The sequence below is a fragment of the Malaya genurostris genome, chromosome 3, assembly GCF_030247185.1.
Source record: "Malaya genurostris strain Urasoe2022 chromosome 3, Malgen_1.1, whole genome shotgun sequence".
Lineage (NCBI taxonomy): Eukaryota > Metazoa > Arthropoda > Insecta > Diptera > Culicidae > Malaya > Malaya genurostris.
This window is the reverse complement of record NC_080572.1, coordinates 201,575,351-201,588,477: the sequence shown is the minus strand read 5'-3', so window position 1 is coordinate 201,588,477 and position 13,127 is coordinate 201,575,351. Positions and strand designations below refer to the sequence as shown.

At 36.9% G+C, this 13,127-nt stretch overlaps 1 protein-coding gene across 3 annotated transcripts in view; it reads right to left on the bottom strand.

Annotated features, from left to right (window-relative positions):
• LOC131435357 (uncharacterized) overlaps positions 1-13,127 on the bottom strand; it is a 78,594-nt gene that overhangs the window by 38,037 nt on the left and 27,430 nt on the right. The window lies entirely within an intron of this gene.

Sequence of the window (13,127 nt, the reverse complement as noted above, 5' to 3'; positions counted from 1 at the left end):
ACTTCGATACACACACACTAATTGACTACGCCTTTTCAGTGAACAGCAACGCCTCATCGAAGCATCATTTAACGCATTTGATCGAGGAAACTTACGGATGTTATCATTGTTGGGTGCTAGAGATTTTCTTTCTCATGGCATGTGCTTGCTATTTCCTTACACGCTTGAAAATTTTCTTTTTGTTAGCTTGTAAGGTTGTGTTTTATGGTAGCAACCAAGTAGGTTATGATGGTGGCTGATGGTTTTTACCGATGATTGAGTAGCATCCTTGTCGACTTTGCGGGTAACGAGTTTGAATGTGAAACCGGTGCTGTTAATTTGTGTTGCGTTTGAAAAATGACTGCTCGGTACGACGGACCACTAGACTTGGTTAGGAGAAAGAGAACATTGTTTTACCATAACTGCACGGTAACTTCAAGCTTCAGATTGGCTAGGAAAACCGACGCGTTTTTTTACAATTCGGACATAAGTAAGAAACTTTTCCAATGTTTCACACACATTCCTAGTTTAAATTGAATAAAATTGTTGTAATGTGGAAATGTGATTTCGTTTCGGTAGAGAAAATAGTTGTATCTTGGGTAAACTTACATTTTTTTCATTGAAAAATTATTCAATGGTTTTGCATATACTTTTCCTAGCATAATTTTGCAAGAATATAACATGAACTGGTTTAAAAAACAAGATTTCGACGTGAACATTTCATAAGGTGACATAAGCCAATGAGAGTTTCTCTTCGTTTACTTTCTTATTATTATCTGCAGATTCCAGGAAACCTGTTTGTGCGGGCCAAGATAAGTTTGATGTTCCGTAGAACCTCCGGACACGGAAGATATCGAAGTTTGCTAAGAAGTTATTAATTTGGCAAGCGATTTGTACTTATGAGAAGCGGAGTACACCTTTCGTTACCGCAACCAACATGAATGGACAGGTGTTCTTGGAAGAGTGTCTCCAAAAGGCCTGTCTACCTCTCTTGAAGGCTGACTGAGAATGTCTACCTCTCTAGAAAGCTGACGACGGTCAGAAGATTTTCTGGTTGGATTTGGCTGGATGCCACTACACAAAGAACGTGAAAAATACTGTGCTATTATGAAAGAGCACCTTCTGAAACAAGCTAATGTAATAAAGAATATATAGGAAATGAAGGAAACATGGGTTAATATACAAAAAAAACTGTAGATACTGAGTTCATGCAGAATCTTATGGTTAGGGTTAATGCCAAGGTTTGCGTATTCGAATGTAAAGTCGAAATAAATCAAATGAAAAATGACAAAATTAACTTCAATTATTTTTTTAAACTTCCTGAAAGTGATAATCGGATAATAAATCGAGTTCTGGGAATGAATTTCGTGTGTGCAAATTGTAAACGGCACACCTTTCAATGAACAATATCACGGGAAACATGTGGATTCTATATTCATGTAAAAGAGAATCTGAATTCGGAGGTATTTTGGCTATTCTAATGTATTTTGGTCCGGCGTACATACTTCTGGTTGTAATAAAAATGAAGTACATCGTGTCTAAGAATGTTCAAGATTAATTTATTATGTTACATATTCATGCTTCATTTTAATTACAATCAGAAATCTGAGCGCCGGGCCAAAATATATTGGGATTACCAAAATACCTCCGTTACTAAAAATTATTGATAATTTTTTCCCCATTTAGTTAGATATACCTATTTCAGAAATTTTCCTGCTTTTTGATCCCATCCGAAGTGTATTTTTCGTAAAAGTCTGCAAAATACTCCTCCACGGTGTCGACGATTTCCTTGTGCGAGCTTATTTTTCTATTGATAAGCCAACTTTGGAGGTTTGAAAATAGATCATAGTCTGGGGGAGTCAGAACCGACGAGTGAGGCGATTTAAGGAGGAAGTAGAGCCTTACATCGGTGGTTTTAGCTTTATATGAGGCCGCTTTGCAGCGATTTCGGTCTTGAAATCTTCAATAATACGCAATTACACTCGCTGTTGGTATTTTTTTAATTTTTCGGGGTAGTCTACGGAAAGCATACCGTTACAATATCGACGCCATGACCATGGCTTTTCTGATCCATTGAGCCTCTATACACCATTTCAAGGCACTCGTGCTGGCATCGGTTCATTTTGGGGCTCTCATACTGTTCTTGGGTGTATAAAATAGGATCAAGGTCTCGCCAACAGTTCCAAATCGACGCCAAAAGTACACCATATTTTGCATCAGCTTGAACAAACACGTTTCTGAGGTGCGCTTGCGTTTGTGTTTCTGTTTTGGAGTCAGCGGTTCGAGAGTAACAGGTCAAAATGTACAAAAAATTGACAAAAAAACTGTTTTAATACACCTAGTGGTGCCCATAAAAAATTCATGTTTTTATAAATATTACTAAGGGATACTTAAAAAAACTTTAATTTGAATCTTTGAGCATACACTAGCTGTTTAAAAATGTTTTTTGAGTCAATTCTTCATTTTCTTCTGCATTTTCGGGCTCTACATGACGTTAAAAATTTTAAACACGCTTCACTCTATTGTTCCGGAACCGGAAGCCGTATCCGAACAAAAGTTATCTATGAAACCATAAAACCTTTCATTTGAGTCTAAATTTGTGAAAATTGTTTATGAGAAAAAGATCCGTTTTTGTGTTTAGATCATTATTTCCGGTACTTCCGGAACCGGGAACAGGGAACAAGCATGGCTAAAATCGGTTCTTTTGATCAGCAACAAACACAACCTACAAATTGAAACAATTTTAAACCAAATTTAGAAGAATTTTTTTTTTGTATTATCACTCTAAATGGCGGGGTGCAATTTCATACGCACTTAACCTCATTATTCCAAAACCGGAAGTTGCATCAGGAAAAAATCTGCTCTTATTTGTGAAAAAATAATACCTTCGATTGGAATTTAAGTTTGTGAAAATTGGTCTTGCCGTTGCTAAGAAATCAGTGTATTTGGTCATCATCTAGTCAAACCTGTCCAATTGAAGAACTATATGGCTAGTTTAAGATGTTTTCCTCGAATTTACCGTGTCATGAATGTATACTCCTGAAAATGAATTATTTATACTTAACAGCTTGTAATTCCGGAACCGGAAGTCGTATCCGAATGATATTCGATAGGGTTCTATGGGATTCTGAGACCTTTCATTTGAACATAAGCTTGTGAAAATTGGATGAGCGATCTCTGAAAAAAATCAAGTGCACTTTTTAAATTTATTTTGCACATTTTACACCGTATCTCCAGAACCGGGAAACCGGATCCAGATGAAATTCAATAGCAGGCTATAGGACTCTAGGGCCTTTAATTTTAATTAGAGTTGAATAAAATGGGTTAAGGCTATTCCCGAACCGTAAGTTCGATCCGAATAAAATTCAATAGCAACCTATGAGACTAAAAGACTTTTCATTTGAATCTAAGTTTGTGATAATCGGTCCCGTTGTCTCCGAGAAAATGAAGTACACATTTTTGTGGCATGCACACATACATACACGCACACACATTTTACGTACTCGACAAATTGAGTCGAATGGTATATGACACTCGGCCCTCCGGGTCTCGGTTCAGAAGTCGGTTCTCACAGTGATTTGAGAATAGTAAAAAGCGCACTAGATATTCTCAGAGACCACATAACCGGTATTCTTCAACCCAGATTCAAATGAAAGGCCACATAGTCTGCTATTAAATTTTGAGCAGACTTCCGGTTCCAGAGTAACGGGATAAAATGTGCAACAAAATAAAAAAGTGCGTTCGATTTTCTTAAAGACCGCTCAACTAATTTGCATATGCTTATGTTCAAATGAAAGGTCTTACAATTCCATAGAACCCTATTAAATTTCATGCGTATACGACTTCCGGTTCCGGAATCACAGGCTGATAAAAAATTAATTTTCAAGAACTTGATTTTATACATGACACTGAAAAAAAATCAGTAAAATACATTCAACTAGCTGTATAATTCCAAAAAACCACTCCAACTTTTAATAAACGGCTGGTCTAAGTTTATAAAAATTGGTCCAATTTTCATAAACTTAGATTCAAATGAAAGGCATTGTGTTAAGTAAGTGTAGAATTTTGTCCAAATCCGACTTCCGGTCTCGGAAATGCAGGGTTAAGTGTGTATAAAATTGCAACCCGTCATTTAGAGCGATAATACAAGAAAGGAAAAATTATTCTAAATTTGGTTAAAATTTGTTCCAAATTTGTAGGTTGTGTTAGTTAGTTGGTCAAACGAACCGATTTCAGTTATACCGTTTCCCAGTTCCCCGGTTCCGGAAATAGTGGTCAAAAAATCAAAAACATAACTCCCCCGGTAAAAAATAAGCACATACTAATGCCGCATTATGACAACAAATAATCTAATTGGCATTTCAATCGCACTTGAGACTGAATTAAGGCAAAATGTACGGCTCATCATAGATAATGCTTATTCATAGCTGGTATACATTCGTCCCGGGTTGGCGGTTCAAAGCATAGGGCACTGGTCTTACAATCCAGTAGTCGTATGTTCTCGAGCCCCGACCAGGAAGGATTGGTAGTGTCAGTAAAATCGTAGCACCAGCCATGCAATGGTTCTGTACACTCTGAATCGGCTGCGAAGTCTGTTGAAGCAGAAGGTCATATTCCACTACAGGAATTTAACACCAAGGCTTTGCTTTGTGCATTCTGAAAGCTGAATTCTTATTGATTTACAACAGATGAGCTTTCAGATTGCAGATATTGGGCTACAAGCATTTTGAGTGCTATGGCCCTTATTACCGTTCACATGGCCCTTATTACCGTTCACATTTCCACTTTCACATTCACTTCACTTACATGTCACTTCACTTGATTTTTCCTATTACCAGTATCACGCATAGTGAAGTGATCGTTGTGGTGGAAAAAACTAATTTTTTCAACAAAATGTTGGTGGCGTGATGTTCATGATGACATCAAGTTCATCCAATTAATTACTTTTGTCTCTGAAGCGACTTCCGTAATAAGGACCTACATTTACTTCACTTGATTTCCACCGTGAAGTGATACTCATAATAAGGGTCACAGTCACTTCACTTTGTTTTCACCGTGTAGTGACACCGGTAATAAGGGCCTATTTTAATGCCATTATTAGTGCTTACTGGTTACCTGGGAATTAATGCATTGTTTGCCTATTCGTCTTGTTTGAGATAGCTCTAATATTATTTTATTATTAGTTTCTATTTATCATGTTCGATTCTTGTTGTCCGTATTTCTCTAATAGGAGTTAACCTTGCGACGTACAGTACACTGCAGAGCCGGATGTACGATATTGCATTAAACGTATGGCAAGTATAAATATTCCAATAAATTTTTCAAATGACTTTCATGCATTTTGCTATTTTTTTCCATAAATACGTTTATTTCTTAAGGCAATTTACATACGTTTTTCTTCGCCGTAGCATACCTTTTACATAGAATTCTTATAATTTTGATATTTCTAAGTTGTTAGAAAATACGTCATATTTGATTTCTGAACCTGAATTCTGAATTGGTAATTTCTTACCAATTTTCGATTCGTTTCCTGATATACAAGGTGTATCGGTATGGGGTGAGAGTTTTTTTGTTGTTGAAATAAAACACTAATTTGGAGTGGGAAAAATAAAAAAACAATCACCTTTCATAAAAATAAAAACCACGTAAACAGAAATGTTTGTCCTTCGAGGCAACCTAATCAAACTCCCAATTTTCGACTTCTTCGTATGAATCGAAGTGCTATTCAGCCAGTGCGTCTGGTCAAATCTGGTGCATACGGCGGTTTTGATTTGTGTGCAAGGGCATTGTCGTGTAACAAAATTACTTTGCCGTATCTTCTGGCTCATTATTGTCGTTTTTCGATCAATTCATGGTTCAAATTTGATAGTCCCACGACAAAAGGGCCGAAAGACTGTCCCAGAAAGTATGGACGCAACCAAAAACCGCTGCTATTTCGCAATGGTTCAGAATCTGTAAATTTTTATGGCTGCATCCTATTGTTTACACACTTCTCTAACCACTTGTGCAGTTGTTTATTCGAAACAAACTAATGAGTTTCGAAATGCGTGGACTTTCAGCAGAACAACGTCGAAAAATACTGAAGGCGTTTGAGCAAAAGAAGGAGGTTTCAGTTCGGGATGTGGCCAAAAAAGCGGGCACTTCGAAGTCAAATGTTCTTCGTGCTAAAGAACGTTTGAATCTTCGAATCTATAAGAAGCAGAAACAATCAAAACGTAGTCCGAAACAAGAAGCATCGATCAGGCCGAGGGTTCGAACGCTGTATAGTACGATTCTTGCTGGAAATTTGAACTGCATAATCATGGACGACGAAACCTACGTGAAACTCGATTACGAATCCTTGCCGGGACCATAATATTATACGGTGCGAGAAGGGCAAGTGTTAAACCAGGCCGAGACATCGAATGAAGTCGAAAAATTTAGTAAGAAAGCTATGGTCTGGCAAGCAATTTGTAGCTGCGGTAGGATTTCGAAACCCTTCATCACTACTACTTCAATGAACAGCGAAATATACATCAAGGAATGTTTACAAAAACGACTTCTACCCATGATTCGAAGCCACAAGGATCCTGTTGTCTTCTGCCAGATCTTGCTTCTTGCCACTACTCGAAATCAACGGTAGAATGGTATACTACCAAAAATGTCACTTTCGTCCCAAAAGACATGAATCCACCAAATTGTTCACAATTGAGAAATTTTGGGCATTAACGAAGGCACATCTTAGGAAACATGTCTCGGCAGCCGAAACCATTCAACAGTTCGAAAAAGATTGGAAAAAAGTTTCAAAACTTGTCGCCAAGAAGTCTGTACGGAATTTAATGAGGAACGATCGCAAGAAGGTGCGCTAGTTAGTCTACAATGGCTAAGTAGCAAATGTTGAGAATAATATTTTGTTGTTGTAGTCTAATATTATCAGTATAACGAATAAAATTTGAATATCTAACATTTGTGAATTATTTACAGCGAAATCAAAGTGCGTCCATACTTTCTGGGATAGTCTTTAACGGTTAATGAGAGCCTCTCTTTGGTTACTTCCTCTTTCCATTATTACGAAGCAGTTTTTGAATTTTTTTCAATATCAATCGGAAGCTTGTGGTTTTGACTTGGAAATTATGCGAAGAGTTAAGCTTCAAATATAAAGTCTACCTGGTAATAAACGAAAGAGTAAAAAAAAAGAAATTCATCGGGTTTTAGAAGCTCGTGAAACACCAAACCTTTCTGATCCCATCAAACACAGCGCTTTGCCCTCACGCCGAATCGACCTGATTTTGAAGTCGATGTTGATGGTTGTCCAGGATTATCCCATGATTTTTACGTTTAGGATTCTTAAAATGAATACATTTTTCATCGCCAGTAACAATTCGATGCAAAACTGATTATCTTTCGTATCTTTGAGTAATTTCTTTCGGTCAAAAATTGTTTGTGGTGCAACATTTAACATTGCTTTTGACTACAATTCGCTTTTGAATACAATTTAGAGATCGTCGGGTAAGCAATTTCTTGAACCCGAACCCGACCCATGCCCGATAAAAAATGAAAAAGATTGCCCGTTACCGGCCCGAACCCGAGAATAAATTTTCTTTCAAACCCGAATCCGATTTGTACCCGCTAAAAAACAAAAATCTTTACTCGTACCCGACCCGATCCCGAAAAAACTTTGGTAGTCGGGCTCAAATACTCAAAACCCAACCAAATTTTTGCATCCGAACCCGACCCGTACCCGTTAAAAATGAAAAAACCCTTACCCGTACCCGGCCGACCCCGATAAACAATTTCTTTTCTGTATCCGAACCGACTCGTACCCGTCGAGTTCGGGCCGGGTTTCGGGTAGAAAAAAATTCATTATTACTTGCAATTCAACGATTTCAAACTTTTTTTGATCGACTTCCATATTCGTAATTTTTTACATCAAAATCGATATCTCTGAACCGTTTAAACCATCTTTCGAATGTTACTTCTGATAGCGCAAGATCACCATATGCCATATTACGTTCGGTTCACACCGTTATACTGGGTACTTTCTTTTAACCGTGTAACACATTCATAAACATAGTGAAAATTCAATTGCATTTATGATAGCAATGTCAATCGAATTGATCGAGCATTCAAAAACGAACAGTCGAGTAAGAATTCATTACTTAGGTTGTGAGATGATCTCTACGATGCAAATTCTCGGTTAATTTTTCAAAAGGGCGTATAAGTAAGTGACAGTTTCTCTTTGTTTACATTCTCTTCTATTAATTTTTTACTTTTTACTTTTTTATTTATGACTTCTGGTCAGTCAGTAATTTTTTACTTTTTTCGGTATTTTAACGATATCAAACTAACTAGAGATTATAAGAGGAGAAAGAATATGAAATCATAGAGCCATAGTACTCAAGGAAGAGCAAGGATGTGAAGAATAAAGTGCGGAAAAGTGAGACGTGACAAGGGTCATTTAAGTAAGCAGAAGGCTTCTCGTATCTAAACTTTTACCTTCTACCAGAGGAGTCGAACTTAGGCATCTTAAAGATACGAGTCATCCGAGTCTCTGATATGTCAGAAAGTAAAGGCAAAGGTCGTTTGCCATTTACTGTCCGAACCGGCTCGGACAGTAAATGGCAAACGACCTTTGCCTTTACTTTCTGACATATCAGAGACTCGGATGACTCGTATCTTTAAGATGCCTAAGTTCGACTCCTCTGGTAGAAGGTAAAAGTTTAGATACGAGAAGCCTTCTGCTTACTTAAATGACCCTTGTCACGTCTCACTTTTCCGCACTTTATTCTTCACATCCTTGCTCTTCCTTGAGTACTATGGCTCTATGATTTCATATTCTTTCTCCTCTTATAATCTCTAGTTAGTTTGATATCGTTAAAATATCTTCTATTAATTACCAAGCGGTTTCCACGTTTATCACTCAACTCTTTGCATAAAATGATATCCGAAACTTTCGGCTTTCAAACAGCATAGTGATATCAAAGAAAGTCTTTTTAATCACATCACAATAATCGAAAGAGAGAGTGATTAAAGAGAAACTGTCACTTGCTTATACCAAAGATAAATAATAGACATGTACGTGCTTATGAATATTTTTAAAAAATGTGGTTCGTTCCCGGTACCTTCTCACCGCTTGGTGGAGCGCGAGATGCATTGTTATCATTTCAACCAAAGTGTGCTATAAAATTTCAATATATACAAATGAGCTACAGAATCGAAAGGGTTCTCACGGTTTGACATTTGCATTATGGATGTATGATGGGAACTCAGCAGTGCAACCAATTTATCACTATTGGTGCCAGTTTCACGGAGGACCGTAGATGTGCACCAAAAAAAGATCGTGACTGTCATGTCTGGAAATTCGTTTGTGCTTATACGCTCTAATGAAAAATCAACCGAGAATTAGTTTCAATTTCAGTTAAAATTTCACAATCGAGCAGTTGTTTTGTCATTATCAAAAACAACTCTGCTCTTTCCGACACTGAGAAAAAAAATTCACAAAAAAATTTTATTACTTCTTTGTAATTTTGTTGTTGTTTTTTGTTGAACCCAGGTAGGCTGCGTGAAATGTATCGACTATCTCATAACGCTATAACCGTCCCCGTTCTTTATATTATTTTTTTGTCTTTTATACCTCAATATAAAGTTTCAAAACATTGTCAAACAAAGTAAATTTTTCTCAAAGTTCTTCTTACGTTCTCTGTGTTGCAATTATCACTTGTTATTATTTTTTTTAAACCAAATAACTTTCCTTCCGTCAAACTTTGAATTTGAATCGTAGATTTAGTTAAATTTTAACTACTGGATAAAATTAACCAACAATTCAAATCATTCGCGAAATGGTTCACAGCCTCAGACAGTCATTGAGACAGTTCGGGCACTAACATTCACGTCAACGGAACCAAAACGATAAATAATAACAAAGCTTAGTGGAACGTCATCCAATGTTCATATTATCTCATCGACTCACTTCTTTAATGGTCCTCTAGGCGTCATAAACTTGTATGATTCGCTAATTTAACCCTGTGTTGTAGCGTGCGAAAGTGCTTCCATAACCATAATGTTCAATTGATGATAACTTGCTACCCATTGAGCTCAACGAGGAGTCGGCTTCTGCGAGTAGATCTCGCATCTACCGTTTTTACAGAAGTATACCTCTTGTCCGTTGTTTAAACTGTTACTGAATTCCTCCTGAAACATTGAAGCATGCACCAATAGACACTTGAGCTATCAATAAAGATCAACGGGCTATACGCGACCATTCATAAAGTACTCCTTCGCACGATAATTAAGGGGGTTCACCAATGTGAGAGCGGTATTTCGATCGCTTTTTGTTGGGAGAACTAACTCGAAAGTTTGGACAAGTTCAATGTTATTTTAAAGGTTAGTCATCATGAGTCATCGTAAGTCATATCTTAAAAAAGCGAAAAATGTCAACAAATTGATTTTTAGAAAAAATTTTATCAGTTGACCCCCTAATGATACAATGTAATTGAGCAGTATGGGTGGCGTATAAGGTTGGTGCTTCCAAACCGTGTCCGTGCATTAAAAAAACTTACATTCTTATATTTAGAGCAGCCAATCAAACGTAAATTTACTTTACAATCCCGTACGTTGCAATAAATCTAATCGCAAAACCCATGTCTAATCCATGTTACTATTGATTCACATGCCGTGTAAATTTCATTATTTCTTTCTGTGTAGTAAAAATTTTGAATGTGTAATAGTTTTTTTTCGAGATGTAAAAAAAAAAGATAAAAACCCGAAAAGATTTCAATAACGTGTGTTTAAAATAGAACACAAATCATGTCACAAAAAATGCAAAAGATTGAGAAAAATAATTTTCACAACGCAAAAGAAATGTTTATAAATTGCTCCACGCCAGTTATTAGTTGCCTGGATACGCCACTCAAATAATGCGAATAATGAAAATGCTCAACCAATCGATCATCGCGGTTGTAAGCTACTTGATTCCACCTTCAGAGTCATTGAGCCGCCACGCTTTGTAGAAAGAAGAGATCCGTTACGGTGTGTTGATTTAGCAAGGTAGTAAATTTATCTACGAGAGGTACCTACATATCCGGACATTACCGTTAGATATCTCGAAGACGTCTGTATGGCCAAACTTGTTCTGTGCGTCCCAATTATTGTGCATTGGGAGACTCAAACTCAGATTTGTACGCTAAATTCCCAGACTTGTGTTTCGGGTAAAATTTGTCCCCTCACCCATATGAATGGGACTTGTGCGAAAATCAAAATAACAGGTACGATAAATCCCGTTTCGCCAAGATGTTCTATTCGGTTTATCAGCCTTTGGTGCCAAGGTATTTTTCATTTTATTATTCGCGAACAAGTTTTCCGCCAAATAGGGTGAAAATTTCTCTGCATGCACAAACTTTTGTTCATGCTAGTGGAACAGTAACGAATGCATCTCGGATAAACCCGTCGTCGGATAAGTTGAAGTAGGACATGCCGGATGCGTTGCTAAAACAAGCTAAGCAGAAGCCGGGGCCCGGATGTGGGCCAGCTGGTTCTGCACACCCACGTGTAGGTGAGTGTTTCCTCGCGTTTCATCGATGCGAATACGAAACCGATGAAGAATGGGTACGAAACGTAAGACCGTCAGCTTTTCAATTGGTTATTATGCGGCCCATAAAGTGCCGACAGTTGCGGTGAGATGATGTCAGTTATTCGGGCGGAAAGAATGAAAGTGAAATTATATTATATTAGTTGACATCAGAGGTAACACCGTTCAGTGAGTTGGTGTAAAATTTGTGCCAGGAAGGTGATACTTGGAATCTACTGATAAATCTATGCACAATGGGAAAAATTGACTAAAATTGCGACGATTTTTTGGAGATATGATACAGCTGACCACAAACACTTTTTTGGTGTAAAATGGTCAGTAAAATCGATTCCACGTATTTGGAAGGACCGCGAAAAACGCTATCATGTACATTTTACCTTTTTTTAAATAACTATTTATTGGAATATGTGTTAAAATTAAATTATTAAGATTTAAATTGGGTGTTCAGCCACAAGTGGTGACTTTTCAGCCCTATTTTATATATGATTTGGTTGTTACCATGAGGACATCATTTGCTTCCGCAATTCTGAGATTTTTGTGTAGGGAAAATTCTAAACCTACTTGTATTGTGTAATGGGGAAAAGGAACTTATATACTAACCTACTAACTAATACAGAGAGCGAATCGATTCAATTGAAGATTGCATCGATTTTTGTCGGAATTTGCTTATAATATTATGTGACATTACATTTAATGGTTCTATATTTGTGAGTCTGTGTAACTCATTTGTACTAAACTAAGGAGGACGCTTCAAAATCATTTATAGAATTTTATTCTGAATCCTTTGAAGCGTTTTCTTCCTGGTGGAACAACAACTTGACCAAATTGGTACTGCATAAAGCATGGCGGTCTGAAAATTTGTTTATAAATTAACAATTTGTTTTTAGACAAAGCTTAGAATTTCTGTTTATAAGAGGATATAAACATTTAATATATTTATTACACTTTGCCTGGATTCCTTCAATGTGATCCTTGAAAGTGAGTTTTTTGTCATACGTTAAACCTAAGTATTTAGCTTGATCAGACCATGTCAATTCCAAGCCATTCAATTTGAGAATGTGATTATTGTTTGGTTTAAGAAAAGAAGCTCTTGGCTTATGAGGAAAGATAATTAATTGCGTTTTTGCTGCATTTGGTTTAATTTTCCATTTTAACAGATAATCACTGAAAATATTTAAATTCTTTGTAGGCGACTGCAGATCACTCTTAGATTTCTACCTGTGGCTAACAGACTTGTGTCGTCACAGAATAGCGATTTCTGACAACCAACGGGTAGATTTGGAAGATCAGAAGTGAAAATCCAATCTTGTATTGGAGCTACGCTCGAACCCTGCGGAACACCGGCTCGTACGGGTAGCAATTCAGATTTACAATTCTGATAACTGACCTGAAGAATACGATCAGTTAAATAATTTTGAATCATTTTGATCAAATAAATAGGAAACTGGAAATCAGACATTTTTGCTATTAAACCTTTGTGCCAAACACTGTCGAATGCTTTTTTTATGTCTAAAAGAGCAACTCCAGTGGATAACCCAGAAGATTTATTTGCTTTTATCATGTTCGTTACTCTGACAAGTTG